Here is a 17,693-nt window from a genome sequence, read left to right as displayed (position 1 = left end):
TTCTGGGCACTAGTCCTTTGTCAGATATATGTTTTGCAAATATTTCCCTCAATCTGGGTCTTGCCTGGTTCCCCCTCAATAGTGTTTTTTGATAAGCAGAAGTTTTGAATTTTCACAAAATCTGATTTAACGTTTTCTTTGATGGTTATTGTCTTCCTTAATCCTGTCTAGGAAACCTTTGCTATTCCTAAGTAACAAAGATATTTTTCCCAGTTTCTGCTGGCAGCTTTATAGTTAATGATCCATATCAAATTAATTTGTGTGTGTGTTTGAAGCAAGGGCTGAGATTATTTTTTTCTGTGTTAATATCCAGTTCTCCTAGTGCTGTTGGCTTAAAAAGACTTTCCTTTTCTCCATTACATTGATTTGGTGCCTTTGGTGAAAATCAAATATTTACAGATACATGAGTCTATTTTGAGGCTCTCTCTGCTATCCCATTGACCTATTTGCTGATCTTCATGTCAATCCATACCGTTTGGATTCCTATAGCTTTTATAATAAGTCTTGGAGACAAATAGCATAAGCCCTCCAACTGTGTTCTTTTTAAAAGGATTTATATATTCTAAGTCTTTTGCATTTCAATATAAAATTTAAAATTAGTTTGTCAGTACCTTTTTAAAATACCTGTTGGGATTATGATTGGGATTTCAGTGAATCTAAGGGGAGAATTTAATTCAGGGAGACTTGACATCATACCAGTTTTGAGTCTTCCAATTCACAAACATGGAATATCATTCCAGTTGTTTAGATCTTCTTGACTTTTTCTCGACATGTTTTGTACCTTTCAGGCTTGCATTTATTTTCTTAAATTTATTCCTAAGTGTTTTATGACTTGTTACTATTAAAAGTAGAATTTTAAGAATTTTTTTTATTGCTATGTAGAAATCTAGTTGCTTTTAGTATTTGACCTTACTTCTTGTTATCTTTCTAAAGTCATTTATTATTCTAGTAATTGTTTTGTAGTACAAATCCTGATTCCTGGGCATTTTCTATATAAACAGCCAGATGATCTACAAATGGTCATCCATTTTTATTTCTTTCTTTCCAATCTCTATGCCTTTCTTGGGTTCCTCACTGGCCATCATGTCTAGTACATCATTGAATTAAAGTGGTGAGATGGGTATCCTTCCCATGTTCTCTATCTGAGGAATGTTGGAAAATAATTCTCCATGGATTTTACACATTTGTGCAAGAGATTTCTCTTCTGTAAAAGAAATGCAGGCAGACAGAGATACAAGCTTCTGGACTATCTTTTATTCTGGATTATCTTTTCAAGAGTATTTGTACTGTAAATAGCCCAGGAAGACAGAGATAGTGTCTCCATTTGCAAAAGAGGAACAATCTGTTTGCTGTCCAGAATAATCCTTTCAGGGCAAAAGCTGGGCAAGTTTGCATGCAACACCTTATAAAAGATTAGAGTTCCCTAAGCTTAGCATTCCTCATCTGTGACACAAAACTATTTTGTGCAAAATACCCATTTAGGCCCAATAGGGCCCAATAGGGCCTGGGGGACAATGATGAGAACATGAAGTTCCTGCCACCTGCTGTGCTGTGAGGAATTAAGCTCTTTGTTTCTGACACAGAGGTCATGTCATCTGTCAGCATCTGCTATGGATTGAATTGTGTACCCCAAAATTCATATGTTGAAGCACTAAAGCCCAATATGACTAACTCCAATGAATTTAGAAATAGGGCCTATAAGAAGATGGCTAGGGTTAAGCGAGATCATAAAGATGGGACCTTGACCTTAGGATTAGTCTTTTTATAAGAAGAGACATCAGAGAATTTGCTTCTCTCTCTCTCTCCTCCACCCTCGTTCATCTTTTCTCTCATTCTCCCTCCCTATCTCTCCCCCCTCCCTCTTTGCGACACCCAGAGGAAAGGCCATGTGAGGACCAAGTACATTCCACAAGCCAGTAAGTCCATAAACCTGACCTTGGGGGCACCTGTGTGGCTCAGCAGTTGAGTGTCTGCCTTCGGCTCAGAACGTGATCCCAGTGTCCTGGAATCAAGTTCAGTATTGGGCTCCCTGCGGGGAGCCTGCTTCTTCCTCTGCCTATGTCTCTGCCTCTCTCTCTGTGTCTCTCATGAATAAATGAATAAATCTTAAAAAAAAAAAACTGACCTTGGACTTTCTATCGTCCAGAACTGGGGAAAAAAAATTTCTATTGTTTAAGCCACAATTGGGTGATAGTTAATGGCAGCACCAGCCAACCAATACAATATCCATAAGACTGTGGTAGGCTAACTTGTTAGCTTGCAAGTAGAGTAAAATTCATATGCTTCATATTTCTTGACAAGAGGGAAAGCATTAAATCTTTAACTATTAAGTATAATGTTTGCTATAAGATTTTGGTAGACATTTTTTTAAAGATTTTATTTATTTATTCATGAGAGACACAGAGAGGCAGAGACACAGGCAGAGGGAGAAGCAGACTCCCTGCAGAGAGCCCGATGTGGGACTAGATCCCAGGACTCCAGGATCGTGCCCTGGGTTGAAAGCAGGTGCTTAACCGCTGAGCCACCTGGACTGCCCTTGGTAGACATTTTTTTTATAATAAATTTATTTTTTATTGGTGTTCAATTTACCAACATACAGAATAACACCCAGTGCTCATCCCGTCAAGTGCCCCCCTCAGTGCCCGTCACCCATTCACCCCCACCCCCCGCCCTCCTCCCCTTCCACCACCCCTAGTTTGTTTCCCAGAGTTTTTTAATCAAATTGAGGAATTCTCTATTTTCAATTTGCTAAGAGTTTTTAACATAATTGGGTGCTGCGTTTTTGTCAAATGCTTTGTCTGCATCTGCTGGATGTGGTCATTTGTTCGCCTTTATTCTGCTAATATCGAGAATTATATTGATTGATTTTTGAATATTAAAACAATCTGGCATTACTGGAATAAACCTTACTTAGTCATGATGTCACATAAATATGTATGCATCGCTGTACACATTTTACTAATATTTGGTTAAAGAATCTTAAAGAATCTTTTTTTTTTTTTTTTTTTTTGGTTAAGAAATCTATGTTCATGAGGGATATTGGTCCATTACATTTTTTTATACTGTCTTTTTCTGGTTTTGGTATTAGGGTACTAATACTGACCTCATAAAATCAGTTAGAGAGTTTTCTCACCTTCTTTGTTGTGTGGATAAGTTTATATTAGTCAGCTCAAGCTGCCATAACAAAATATCATAGTGGCTCAAAAAATGGAAATTAATTTTCTCACATTTCTGGAGATTGGAAGTCCAAAATCAAGGTGCCAGCATGGTCAGGTTCTTCAGGTTCTGATGAGAACTCTCTTCCTGGCTTGCAGATGTCTACGTCTCCTCTGCATCCTCCCAAGGCAGAGAAAGAGAGAGAGGATCTATGGTGTCTCTTGTTATAAGGACACTAATCCCATCCTGGGGCCCCACCCTCATGACCTCGTTTAAACCTAATTACCTCTCAAAGATCCCATCCCCAAATACCAAATACCAATATTAGGGCTCAGGGTTTCAACATATGGATGGGGTTGGGGGGTACAATTCAGTCCTTTGAAGCATTTGAGTAGAATTGGTATTATTTCATTCTTAAATGCTTGAGAGAATTTACCAATGAAACCACCTGAACCTGGAGTTTTCTTTATGCAAATATTTTAATTACAAATTCAATTTCTTTACTAGATACAGAGCTATTAACATTTTTCTATTTTATTCTTGAATCAGCTATGCAATTTGATTATTTCAAGAAATGATTCCATTTAATCTAAATTGTTAAGTTTATTGGGACAAAGTTATTCATATTTTCTTATTATCTTTTTAATATCTTTAAGATCTACAGTATGTTCTCACTTCATTCCTGAGATTAGTCATTTGTATTTATTTCCTTAATGAATCTGGCTAGAAGTTTTGTTGTAGTTTTTGACAGGCGATTTATTTCTGTCATCTGTTTTTGACTTCACTGATTTCTGCTTTTATCTTTATTCTTTTTTCACTTCTACTTACTCTGTGCTTGCTTTGCTTTGTTTTCCAGCTTCTTTAAAAAAAATTTTTTTTTAATTTGAGAGAGAGAGAAGGAGGCGCTGGGAAGAGGGAGAGAGAAATCCAAGTAGGCTCCACACTGAGAGTGGAGCCTGATGCAGGGCTCCATCTTAGGACCCTGAGGTCAGACCTGAGCCAAAATCAAGAGTCCAACGTTCAACCAACTATGCGCCCAGGTGCCCCTGTTTTCTATTTTCTTAGGTGGGACCTTACATAATTGATTTCAGACATTTCTTTTTTCCTTTTTTTTTTCTTTTTTCCTAATATAAACGTTTAGAGCCATAAACTGCCCTCTAAGAACCGCATTAGCTATCTCCCACAGATTTCGATATGGTGTATTTTTTATTACTCATGGAAGTATTTTGTAATTCCTCCATGATTTCTTCTTTAATTTATGATCCTTTAGAAAAATGCTCAACTTCTAAATCTTTATAGTTTTGTATTCATTGTTGATTTTTTAAAAAAGATTTTACTTATTTAGTTGAGAGGGAGAGAGAGCACAAGCAGGGGGAGGGGCAGAGGGAGAGGGAGAAGCAGACTCCCCACTAAAGTGAGGCTTGATCCCAGGACCCTAAGATCATGATCTGAGCCGAAGGCAGATGCTTAATGTACCCAGCCACACAGGCACCCCTTGTTATTGATTTCTAATTTGGCTTTATAGTGGTCAAAAAGCATATCCTGTATACCTCCCATCCTTTTAAATTTATTAAGACTTATTTTATGGTCCAGAACATTTCCATCTTGTACAACATACTTGGTGTGCTTGAAAAGAATGTACATTCTACGGTTGTTGGAGGTAATATTCTATAAATATCAGTTAGGTCAAGGTGGTCGCTATTTCAAACTCAACTCTGATTTTTGCTTCTGTTTTCCTTGCCTAGACCAGGGGACTGAAAACAAAAACAAAATTTGAGCTGCTTGTGAGCATTACATAAATATGTAAAAATGTATAAAGCTTGGTACATGCAATTTTTTAAAAAAATGCCAGTTACCTTTCTCTTGTGGCCCCTGCGCCCTATGCCAGCTTTATCCTGAGGTCTGATAATCCGTCAAAATGAATTTAATGAATAGACAGAGCTCCAAAAATGGAGATATGCTCTTCCTGGCCCCTGCTCCCTCACCCCAGCCATCAGAATCTGACCTCACTAGCCTTTGATAAGTGATCCTTTCTTATAGCCTGGCTGCGTTAGAAAATACTTGAGTAGAGTATCAGAGGATACATCAGGAACCTGGGGCCAGCGAGCCTCAGCACTGTGAGTTGCAGGTGCCATAAACACCTTAATTCTATATCTTATTTCCATGACAGATATCACTAAGACCTAGCACTTCCTTCCTCTCAGAATCTGTGGGTGGTCCCCAGTAGCCACTCCCTCCTCCTTTTACTAATCTGTTATTAAAATAGATCCACTCCACCCTTAGCTGGACAGGTGGCCTCGCAGACAAGGGCTACATCACTTCCCAACCTCTTCTGCAGGAAGGTGTGGCTGTGTAACTAAGGTCTGCCCAATGGAAGTGGAGAAAAGGGATGTGTGCAAGTTTCTTATAATGCTTTTACAGTGAAGAGTTATGAGCTCCCCTTGCCTTCCTCTGGCTAGAATGCAGATGAGGTATTGGTGAGCTGTCATCTTGGAGCATCAAGATAGAAGAAGTTTGAATCCTTGGCAACTTTGGGAGCGAGGGACACAAGGCAGTCTCACCTCCCCCAGGTGACCTACTGTCAAATACACTTCAGTCTTATTTAACTCACTATATTTTGGGTTCTCTTTGCTACAGTGGTCTAACCTGAATTCTGACTGATTATAAAGCCTTCCCACCTCAGAGATGCAGTCAGCCTCCACCAACAGATTAGCATTTCATTCAGGAGACCTATTTGTCATCCTGATTTAAGCTGTATATCCCAGGTGGGTAGACTGTCACCTCTCTGAGACCAGGAGCAATAGTTGCCTTGTTCATCACTAAATGTCTGGTATCCAGCTCAGTGCTGAGTCTCAGCAGGGGCTTAATAGATATATGCTGAACAAATATATGAATAAATAAACCTTGTCCTTCGCAAGATGTAACGTTAGCCAGACCACCATCCCTTGGAGTTAGAATGACTGTAGTAACTATATCACCTTATTCCCACTATGACAAAGCATAAGGAGAAATTTTTGAAGTTTCATGACCAAAACAATCTGCATTTCTCCTAAGCAAAATGTCCCAAGATTCAGAAATGTTAGGCTACTGCTAAAGTTAAAATGTATTGTTCTTTGGCTGCCAGGAAACTGAGACTTGGCCTTGGACTCCATCACTGCAAATGTATAGCACCTGTAGTAGATGCAATGTTGTGCTGAGCAGATCCTACCTCCAGGGCTCAGACATCCATTCTCCTAGCTGCTCAGTGTTATGGACTAGCTGCTCACAAATTAATCTTCCCCTAGGATTTTCAGATAAAATACAGAACACTCAGTTAAATTAGAATTTCAGATGAACAACATATCCTTTAAAATAAAAAAAGTATAAGTATGTCCCATGTGATATATTTGGGACATACTTACACTAAAAAGGTGTTGTTGGTAATCTGAAATTTGAATTTCACTGGGCATCTTTTATATTTATTTGCTCAACTTAACAATTCTACCCTTGGCCAAAGAGATATGGCTTGTCCAAGGTCACACCATTCCCCCTAGTAGCTCACACCCAAAGACTAATCCATGTGGGAGTGGAACAGCTTGGCCTTGCCCCAATTCCATTTTCACTCCACTTCCTGTTATAGTGATGAATCCTGGCCCAGCTTCTACTCTTGTCCCATCCTGCCATTTGCCCTTTCCTTCCATAAGCATGGTCCCAAGAGCACCTCTTGAGCTAATGTCCCCAGACCTTGTTTCACGAGGAGCCAGGCTTAAGAGGGTACCTTTCGGCTACAACCTTCCCCCCTAGTTTTTTCTCCTTTACCCCCTTTCCCCTTTATCTGTGCTTCCTAATTACTATATATATATATATATAGTATTTTGCATGAGAGATAAGCATAAAGAACCGGAGAAGGAATCCCAGGTCTTACCCTATCCCCACGAATACCACCTGTAATGGAAGTAAGTCACATAACATCTCTAAAGCATCTACCTAAACAGCAAAGTTTGCAAGATTTGCCTTACAGACCTTCTGCACAAAGGACTGGATGTTGGAGGGCTCTTCACAGGTAAAGCTCTTTACAACTCTAGTTTGTGCTGTGGTTCCGGCTGGACCTGAACCCCAAACTCACTGACTCCTTAGTGACAGTCTTCGGGAGGAGGAAAATCTCCCTGCATTCCTATGAGACAGAAGCTACCATTCTGCCTGTGATGGGCATCCCCTGGTTGGTGTGAGGATGCCTTCTGTGCATCTTTACTGCATGACTGTCTCTCTACACTAATCCTGTACTTTTGTGCTGATATCCTGGTAGGTCTTAAGAGATCATTGAAATGAGTAAGGAAGAGATGCCTCAGCTCCCTGGAAAAGGAGGAAAGGTGCTGAGCTTCCTTTTAAACCGCAGAGCCAAGCACCCACCTGGAAAGCAAAGGGCACTTAAGGATGGTAGACATGAGCTAAAGGTGTCCCCAGAGAGCTGGCTAATGGAAGAATTATGCAGAAAGGCACTCGGGAGAGGATAGTGGTGGTGGTGCCAACAAGTTGCCATCCGGGCAGTTCTGACACTCCCCAACCCAAGACACAGGCAACACCAGTATGGCAGGCTGCCCAGGCTTGAACTCTGATGGCCTCAACCTTGGCCACACATAGAACACTGGGTGGGGGAGGGCAGCAATAAATCTCTTCAAATGGAGCAGGGAGCAGTGCTTTTGAAAGCTCCCCATGTGAGCCCCATGTGCAGCCTTCGGTGTGGGTGTAGGCATCACCCCCGACCAGCTCTGCTGCCTGGGCCAAGTCACTTCACTTCTTAATCTTACTTTTCTCATTGCTAACAGAGGAGAATGCCCACCTGCTATAGTTGAATTGAGGTGCTCTGGAAAGATGTTGAAGTCCTAACCCCTGTGAATGCGGCCATATTTAGAACTGAAGTCTTTACAGATATAATTAAGTTAAGATGAGGTCATGAGGGTGGATCCCTAATCCCAATATGACTAGTGTCCTTATAAAAGGACACTATTGGACACTGCTATTCACAGGAAGAATGCCATATGAAGATTGGTGTTTTGCTGCCACGAGCCCAGGAACCATCAGAAGCTGGGAGAGGAGCCCAGACCAGACCCTTCCTTAGTGCCATCAGAGGGAATGCGGCCTTGCTGACACCTTGACCTTGACATCTGGCTTCCAAGAACAATGAGACAATAAATTTCTATTGTTCGAGCCACCCAGTTTGTGGTACTTGGTTGTGACAGCCTTAGCCAAACTAATACACCACCCTACAGGAATTTTTTAAGACTTGAGAATAAAATACATAAAACCTCTGACATTAACATATGCACTCAGTAAATTATGATGACAATATTATTGTGCTTTTCAAGTCTTTATTTCTTTATATACTGTGGCTGTGTGGCCATGGATAAATTATATCACCTCTCTGTGCCTCAGGTTTTTTACCTGTAGAGGGGCCCTGGCAAAAGCACTTATGTTGTAGGATTATTGTTAGATAAAATACACTCAAGTGTGGCGTGCACTTAGAACAGTGCCTGGCACATATCAAGTTCTCTGCAAAAAGCATCATTGTGATGATGATACACAGTGAGAGGGAGGGACTAGATAATCCTTCTAGAAACATTTCCAACTAGAAACCCAATCAACAACTGTTTTCAACATGCTCAAACAAATAACAAAACTTCTCTGCAAGTTGGTTACAGAGTAAAACTTGTGGGGGAGGTCATTTGGGAAGTCCAAAGGGAGAAGTCCAGGCCCAGGGAGTCCTCAGGTGCTTCTGACACGGCGTCCTGGGCTTCATCTCTCTGAGCTGACAACTGCTGCCTGGTCTGGAGTTTGTCCTGTGATGGGTCCTCACTCTGTGGAGCACGGTTGTTAGAGCTCATGGGATAATCAAGCCCTAGTCGGTCTTAGTGTGAGGGACCACGGGGTGCCCAGGGCATAGACAGATGGCTCTGAGGAGCTGTGACCTGGGGTGAGACCCCAAGCTCCCAGAGGAGCCAAGGAGGGCAGGGGTCTGTGATATCACCCTGCCCACTGCACAAACAAGCCAAGGGAGCACCGGGGACAGTGAAGGTGACAGTGACAACATCTGAGTCTTGCTGTGATTGGATAAGTGGTCCAGTACATACATACTAAGCTTGGGAGGCTAGGAGGATAAATCTGCCCTTTTTTATTGATGCTTTCGCCTTGTCCTCCCAGAGAAATCTGATTATCTGGGCTATGCTGGCAGACGTCAAAATGAAATGTTTGCTTCCAGGTCCCTACTTGGGGGGGCGACTGGGGCCGGCTCCTGCCTTCCTGTCAACAAACCATCATTAATCCCCCTTTCTTACAGTCGATATCTGATGTCACTTTTTCTGGTTTATGTGGCTCAATGACCTTCCTTTATTTTGTTCCTAATAAAGATGGCTCCAGTGGGGCCGAGCCCGCCACAAGCCCTTTAATTCAGAGGGTGTTAAATCAGAGGGAGACTTCTGGGACAGCCAGGAACTCCTGGGGTCAGCTTTGTGGGGCTCTGGCCACCTGCTGCTCTGGCCATGGTTGCATCGTGTTTCTGTGGTTGTGACGTGGTCCTTGCTTCTCCCCTGGATGGGAGTATCTTACCTTCTCTTGGTAAGTGTGCCTTCCAGAATGTTCCAGCTCAGCTGCCCCCAAGGGGCATCCTAGACTCCAGGATTATGGCTTCTATAGGTGCCCTTGCTGCACCTACACACACACAAACACACACGCACGCACACACACGCACGCGTGCACAGAGCCTGCCCCAGCTTCACCAATTCTGTCTCCCCAAGCCAGAAGCTTCCTACTGTAATGGCTAAGACACAGAAGTTCTCAAACCTGATTATGTATTAGTATCACCAGGGGAACTTTAAAAAAATACAGATGTCTGGAGAAAAACTTTACAGAGCACTTTACCAAAGAGGCTACCTAAGTGGACAATAAATATGTCCGGGTGCTCAGCTTCCTTAGCCATCAGGGAAATGCGGAACAAACCACAGCGGGATTCCACTGCACACCCCACAGGCTGCCTCAAGTGAAGAGGACAGATGATACCAAGTCCTAGCCGGGTGTGAAGACACCAGAATCCTCATACACTGCTGGTGGGAGTAAAAGTGGTACAATCATACCAGAAAACTACTTGGCAGTATCTCAACTAAGTGGCGTACATGCCTCCTGACCCGGCACTTGCCTAGGTGTGTACCCACAGAGAGGCATGCATAGCTCCACCAAAAACACATGCAAACATGTTCATAGCAGCATTCTGCACAGTGAGGCAACCCAGAAATGATTCCTCTGCCCATCAATCAGAGAACTGATAGAGTTGGCACATTCACACAATGAGATTCTAGAGCACAATGCGATGAACAAATGTAATGACAGGCAAAGCGTGGATGCCTCCCACAAACACAATGCTCTTGAATGAGGTCAGACATGCAAAAATGTACGTACCTTTGTATTCCATTTACATGACGTTCGCAAACAAGCAAAACCAATCTCAGACATCAGAAGTGGGGCTATTGGTTAACTTTAGGGGGAGACTGCGAGGGGGCACATGGAGGATTCCCAGTAGCCGGCAATGCTTTGTTTCTTGAGCCAGGTGCTAGTTATATGAGCATATTAGTTTTGTGAATGTTTGTCAAGTGTGTGTATTTAGGATTTATAGACTTTTCTAGAAGGATGTTATTCAATAAACAGACTTAAAAAAATACCAGAGGCACCTGGGCGGCTCAGTCAGTTAAGGGTCTGACTTTGGCTCAAGTCATGATCTTGGTGTTCTGGGACTGCATTCCATTGGGCTCCCTGCCCAGCAGGAAGTCTGTTTCTCCCTCTGCCCCTTCCCCCCACTCGTGCACTCTCACTCCTCTCTCTCAAACAAATAAATAAAATCTTAAAAAAAAACAAAAACAAAAAAAACTCAATACCCAGACTCTACCTTTAGAGATTCTCATTCAATTAGTCTGGGCTTCAGCCCTGGCATGGGTATTTTAAAGTTCGAACATGCAGCCAGACCAGAGAATCCTGGATTTTGAGGGTGGGGGTTTGGAGTCATAGGCAGTAAGCTCAGAAGACTAGTTCTTCCACAAATGTGCTTATGTGAGTTGTGGAGTCTATCTGGATCTGTGGTGGTGCCTCAGTTTCCCCTAGGGTAACATGAATGAGTGGGACAAAAGAGCCTATGTTCTGTGCAACTCTGGCATTCAGGAGGTGCCACTATGGACCTCTGAAGACCTGTTACAGCTACAGCCATGTCCCCCATCCCCATCCCACATCCAGGAGTACTGTATGTCAAGGCAGAGCCATTTCAGCTGATGGAACCAGAGTAGGTCCCCTCGGGCCTGGAAGTCTCTATGCTCCATGGAGGTCAAATGGTGCCTCTGCTGAAGTTCAAGTAAGAGAAGGGAGCACATACTGATTTTATAAGCCCGACTTCCCTGCCTGTCCTTTCCTAGCTCTCCTGCCTAGGAAACCAGGTGAGGCAAAGAACACATGAGGGAATGCCAGCTTTCCCCTCTGCCCAGGGATCTTTCTCAGCCCTTGATTCTTAGCACCCTAGGCTGAACCCCAAAGACCTTCAGTTCTGGATTTGCTCTGCCGGCTGGGGATGGGGATGCGGGGAAGATATGCATTCTTCACTTCCCCACCCACGTCCAGGGGTCAAGGACTGTACCCAGGCGGAGACCCTGGAACCCCACAGGTTTAACTGGAACGTTCTAGCTCCATGAAGCAAGCAGAAATGTTGCCAAAGGAAGCCAGTATGCAGATGTTGCAGAGCTATTCTGCATCCCCCTAGCAGGGAATGGGGCAGGGGGCCAAGCTCAAAAGTTTCCTGCCCCGCCCCCTCTGAGTTCTCTGAGGATTTTGCTCCAACATTAGTCATCGGGATGTTTAAGAAAATGACAGCTCAGCTCCCAGATAGGGGAGTGGGGGACGACTGCCAATCAGCCGATAGAGCAGATGTCTGGGAGGTGAGCCCTTCATCATTTACCTTCTCTGGAGGAAGTGTGGGTGGTGGTCAGAGACCTTAACACTGCCCCAGGCCCGGCCCCTGACGCTGGGGAGGGCCCAGGGTGAAAGCAAGTCATTGCCTTTGGTGACTGGCCATGCATAATCTTCCTCAAGTCCTCAACGCAGCCCACAAGCAAATGTATTCTATTTGTTGAAGTTAAGGGGAAATCCATTGCACAATTTCAGCTGCAAAGCATGGCTCTGAGAGACAAGGGAACCTGTGTCCTGCCATGGCCAGAAGAGGAGAAGCACTTATCAGCTGTGAGAAGAAAATGTCATCCGCCCTCCAAATGCCATGTGGAGTTGTGTTATTACCCCTGGATCTCAGGGGTTTCTGAGTTTAAAAACTGAAGGCCTTTGTGAAAACCTGGTAGAGACAAACACATACTTCCAGAAGGTCAGCAAATGCTTTGCTGGAAAAGAGACTACTAGGGACCAGGTACAGAGAGAGCGACACACGAAGTGACAACAACTGACACACACACACGCCCAATAAGAAGTGAAGATAAGGAGAGCCCTTCGAAGCAGAGAGAGAGGGAGCAACAGCATCCTGTGCCCACAGAGCAAGTTATAAATACACGGGGAAGGATGACAGAGTCATTCACAGCACAGGGAAACAGATGACCACTTCTCCAGCACTCGGATCCCCTGGCCGCACCCCCTGCGGGGCCCACTGGTCCAGAGCCTTTTGCTTCTCCTCTCCCTTGCTCCAGACCCCTGTCCTGGTAGCTGTGCTAGGGTATGATGAGTAACTCTCCAAATCCCTGTGAATTTTGCATGCAGACCCACTTGGCTGGGGTTGACGCTTCTTAACCATCAGAACTGAGGTGCGTGGGGCTAAGCCCACATGGGGAGGGAGATGAGAACAACAGCGCCGACTGGGTGGTGGTTCCCCGAGGTTCCAAGGGCAGAACAACAATCCTCCCTAAATCCCTGAATTGGACAACCCTGCTGGGTTTGGGAGAGGGGACGCTGGTGCAACTATAGTTCCTAAATATGGGACTAGACGTGCAAGTCATGGTGAAGGAGAACAGGAGACTCTTCTAGCTGGTTGGAGATGGAGATGGGGGGGCGGGGCTTGAGGACTGGCAGTAAGAGAGAAGACGTATTTCTCCTGAATCCACAGCTTGGCCTATGGAGGCCTGTCTCTGGGGCCCCAGGGGATAGCCGCCTCCCAGGCTAAAATTCTCTTGAAGTATCTTGGCACCTAAGAGGGTGTTTTCAGCTGTCAGTACTAGAATATCTAATTAAACTAATACTTTGCACAACAAAAATTAGAGATAGGCCATTTCAGAGGTGGTTACAGGCAGTCCCTGGGTTGAGCTCAGATTCAAGGAGAAGAGGACACAGACCCCATGTCTTGGTGGAGTAATGTGAACAAATGTAAGAAGCAAAATAAACAAACAAATGTGAAAGTAAATAACTCTTGTCTTAGACAAGTGAATTTCGGGGTGGTCTTCTCATACAACATCATTGTGATGATGCCCTACTGAGACACCTTGCAAACCACATCCTGCGGAGGGAGTCAGCCACTATTGCAAGGTTGGCCTAGTCTAGAGGAAAAGGCACTACAGAAAGGACATTCGAGGGGGCCTCCCTGCCTCCTGTGGTTTTCCCCCCATGGATCACCTACTAGACTGAAGGAGCCCACAGGAGCCCCCCCCCCCCCCCCCCCGGCCCATCAGCTCCCATCCACCTTCATGCTGTGGCAACTTTCCTGCCCTATCTGCTATTTTCAGACTCCTTATTACTGCCAAAGCTGCACACTCTCTGGCGGGGCCTCCTCATTTGTTGCTCACAAAGCCTCCTCTGCAGACCTTCCTTTCTTAAAAATTCCTATTTATTCTCTCTTTGTACAACATGGGTTTCACGGCAGCTTCCCCAAGCCAGAGGCCCGCTCTGTTGGAAGTTCCACAGGCCAGCCAATTTGGCGAGGAAGGGCACGTTGTCTCCTGTCTTTTTTCCAGGTGGCTCTGACACTTGTAATCTTTCATCCATCAGCCTTCTCCGGATGGCTCTCCACACCTTGTCTGCCCCCCATTCCAGCTTCTGTGCTCGTTAAGTGGTTTGGATTCTGGTCTCTATGTCTTGCCCATTATGGAGCTCTATTATGCCCTGGATTCCAGGAATCCACATTCAGTCAACACCTGAGTTTTACCTATTGGCCATGTCCCTGGCACAGTGCTAGGCACAAGGGCACACAGTCCCAGGCCTGTCCTAGAGGGGTGCGCATGTGAAATTGCGAGGCATGGGTAGAAGGGAAGATGTACCATACAATGTTATTATGGGGGGGTCTTCATATTCCAAAAGATGTTTCTTGTAGCATCTGTTTGGTGCAGAGTGGTGTGCTGGGCACTGGGGAAACAGCAGTGGTCAAAGCAGATTAAGTCCCTGCCCTTGAGAGCTTCAGCCAGAAGTTTTTATAGAATTCTTTTGAGTATAGTGGGATCCAATAAGGAGAGTTACATTTCCCTGAGGGGGTTTGGAGGTGTAAATAGTGGAGGTTGGTGTTCTCGGGACTCACTGTCCCAGTTTGTGCCAAGAGACCCCACTGATAGCACCTGTGGGTTGGCCTGGGGTTTTCACCTGGCATGTGTGATGGGCCTCAACTGCCAGGGCCTTAGTGGGGCAGTAGCGGGCAGTGCTGTGTGGGAGCTGGGGGGTGAATTTCCTGGCCTCCTTGCCTTCAGGTGGGACCACTACTGTGGCCTGTTCTACACATGGCCAAGAGGACCTCAGTGCAATGGAGACCCATTTCTCCTTAGTGGTAGCTGCTCACTAACACCCAACAATGGCTCTCTCCCCACCCCTGGGTCACTGCCCCATGCCCCTGCTGGCACTTCCTGAGCTCCCCTCCCAAATAAACTAATGGCATCCAAACCCTTGTTCTAGGGTCCACTTTGGGTAGAGCCCTGAATAAACATAACAAGTAGTAGTGGTAATAGCACAGTGAGAACTCACAATATGCCAGGTCTCTCTTGAGTTGCTTGACTTGCATGATGCATTCAGTTTCTACAATGGCTAAAGATTGCAACTATTTCCACTTTGAGAAAGAGAACATAGAATCACTAGGGGGAAGCTGGCACAGAAGACCTTTGGCCAAAATCCAGGATTCCAGGCCCAGCTTTGGACCAAGCTGGTCAGTATACAGGGCTAGAGCCTCAGTTTCCCCTCCCTTTACCATTGTATGGTGCCTTGTCTGCCCTCCTCACAGGCCTTGTAGAGCTATTATAAAGGGGTTATAAAGCTTCAACAGCATAAAGGGCATGAAAAGCCTTAGGAGAGAATGAAGCTCAATGTGAAAAGAAAGGATGAAGAGCGTACTGATTTCTCCAGGGCAGCTGCTCTCAGCTCTCATGATGGGGATTCTATCTAGGTGAGATGAGATATAGATCCCTGTTCCTGCCTCTCCCAATTCCCAAAGCAACACCGAGTTCTTCTCCAGAAGTTCTGGGAAGTTCTTCTCCAGAAATGCTCCACTCTTTTCTAATGTCCTAGTCTTTCTTGTGTTTGTTTATTTCTTTGTTTGAAATTTCCCCTGCATGGGGTGCCTGGGTGGCTCGATTTGTTAAGCTAAAGACTCTTAATTTGGGCTCAAATCCTAATCTCAGGGTCCTGAGATGGAGCCCCATGTCAGGATCCACACTTATTGGGAAGTCTGCCTGAGATTCTCTCTCTCCTTCCCCCTCTGCTCCTCCCTGTGATTGTGCCCTCTCTCTCTTTCTATCTCTCACTCTCTCTCTCTCTCGAATAAATAAATTAAAACTTTACAAAAAATTAATAAACTAAAATAAAATCTCTCCAACAGACTGGGGTCCCTGAGGACAGGACTGTGTCTCCCCCTCCCAGCAATCCCAATATTAGTCATGAGCATGGGCAGCTGTAGCAGAAAACTTAGGTTGGACAATCCTATGTCAGATCCGGGAACTTTGAGGAGCTCTGGGAACTGGAGAATAGGGAGGTTGGGATCTTGACCCGGACTGATGAGGAGCAGAGTCCAAGTGTTAACTGAGGATGTCCTAATTCTGTTTGTGTAACTTTCCACTTGACTTATTTATAGGTATCCACACTGAGTGAGTTACTGGCTGTGGTCCAGGCACATCTAGGGATCTCCGTGGGGGCAGGGGTTGGGGGAGCAAAAAGAGGGGTGGGGCAGAGAAGGAAAGAGAGGAGGGTCTCCAGGACAGTGGCTAAGGAACTGTGCCCTGGACCCCCCAGTTCCCAGGCTCCCACAAGAGCTATATGGGCCAAGTTGTGCCATTTTGCATGATGTTTTTATAAAGAAGGTTTTGGTACAAGATATATTTCTGGAAGATGAAATTCAATTTTGCCTGGAGGCCTGGCCTGGCCCAAATCAGAAGTGGGTAAGACATGTTTCTGGCTACAGGCCTTACTTCTCTAGGCCCTCCACTGCAGGGTGTAGCCTGCCTGTTCTCCATGCCCTATGTTTTCCAACCTCAGCGCCCTGTTCTGTTAGTCTGTGCCACCTTATGCTAATGCTGAGTCTTCCAGATGATCACCTGCTGGTGAGACAATTCCTTAGTTGGATCAATCCCAGGGAAGCTCTCACTGAGCTTCTTCACAAGACTCTGTCCTGAGCAGCTCATGCACACTAACTCATAACCACCTAATAGTGGTTGTAACCCCATCTTAAAGATTCTGAAACTGAGGAACAGGGAAAGGAAGTGATTTGCCCAAGGTCACACAGCTACCAGTGGCAGAGGATACTTGCACCAGGCTGTCTGCTCCTGGTGGTAACAGGGGATTCAGAGTCTCCCTACCACCTGCCACCCCAGTAACCACTCTCACCTTTCCTTCCTCCAAGCTCTGAGCATCTTTGGCCATGCTACAACCCTCACTTGTCTCTTAAGCTTACCAGTGGTTGTGTGTGCTCCCTGCTAGCCTGCAGGATCCCTGAGGCCAGGCACTTCCCAGTTGCTGGAGGAGGACCTGTCACATGGGAGCCACTCCATGCATGCTTGTGGGGTGAAAGAAGAAATGGTTGGGTGGTGGTTTGTCCCCTGAGGGGTGTCTTCTCTGTTTAAACAGGTTTTCCCAGTCACAAAGTGAGGCTGCAGACCCAGGGTGTGCCTGTGTGTATGCACACACGTAGGTATGTGCATGTCTGTACGTGTGTGAGTGCGTATGTATGCACACTTAGGTGTGTGCAGGTGTGGGGGTGTGCAGGTGTGCATGCACCTGGGTGAGCAGTGCCAGAGCTATCAGCCTGCTGAGCTGGCTGGCCTGAGTCTCATAGCAGCCTAATCATGCCTGACAGATTGATTAGGGGAGAAAGTTGCCACGTCTCTATCGCAACAGACAGGGTGAGCGTGTCTCCACTTAACCTTTCCCTTCACACAGGAAGGAAAGGGGTGTAGGCTAGGGCAGTGGACGAGGGACCACGCAGGGACGGTGAGGATGCCTTGGGGGAGGCAGAGGGAGCAGGAGCAAGCACAGCAGCATGGTGGGAGCCTGGAAAGCAGGATTTGCAGAGCAGGGGCAAGCATTTCCAAGACAGCATTAGAAGACAAGGGAGCTGGTGTGACCAGGGT

General features: G+C 45.4%; 1 long non-coding RNA gene across 2 annotated transcripts in view; it reads left to right on the top strand.

The window, feature by feature from the left end:
- LOC140637065 (uncharacterized) overlaps positions 1-8,348 on the top strand; it is a 35,350-nt gene extending 27,002 nt beyond the window's left edge. For both annotated transcript variants that reach the window (XR_012034303.1, XR_012034302.1), the window contains one exon: positions 7,442-8,348. This is a non-coding gene — a long non-coding RNA (uncharacterized lncRNA). The remainder of the gene's footprint in view (positions 1-7,441) is intronic.
- The last annotated feature ends 9,345 nt before the right edge of the window (positions 8,349-17,693 follow it).

Source organism: Canis lupus, chromosome 7, assembly GCF_048164855.1.
Source record: "Canis lupus baileyi chromosome 7, mCanLup2.hap1, whole genome shotgun sequence".
NCBI classification, from domain to species: Eukaryota; Metazoa; Chordata; class Mammalia; order Carnivora; family Canidae; genus Canis; species Canis lupus.
This window is presented reverse-complemented; position numbering and strand designations above follow the sequence as displayed.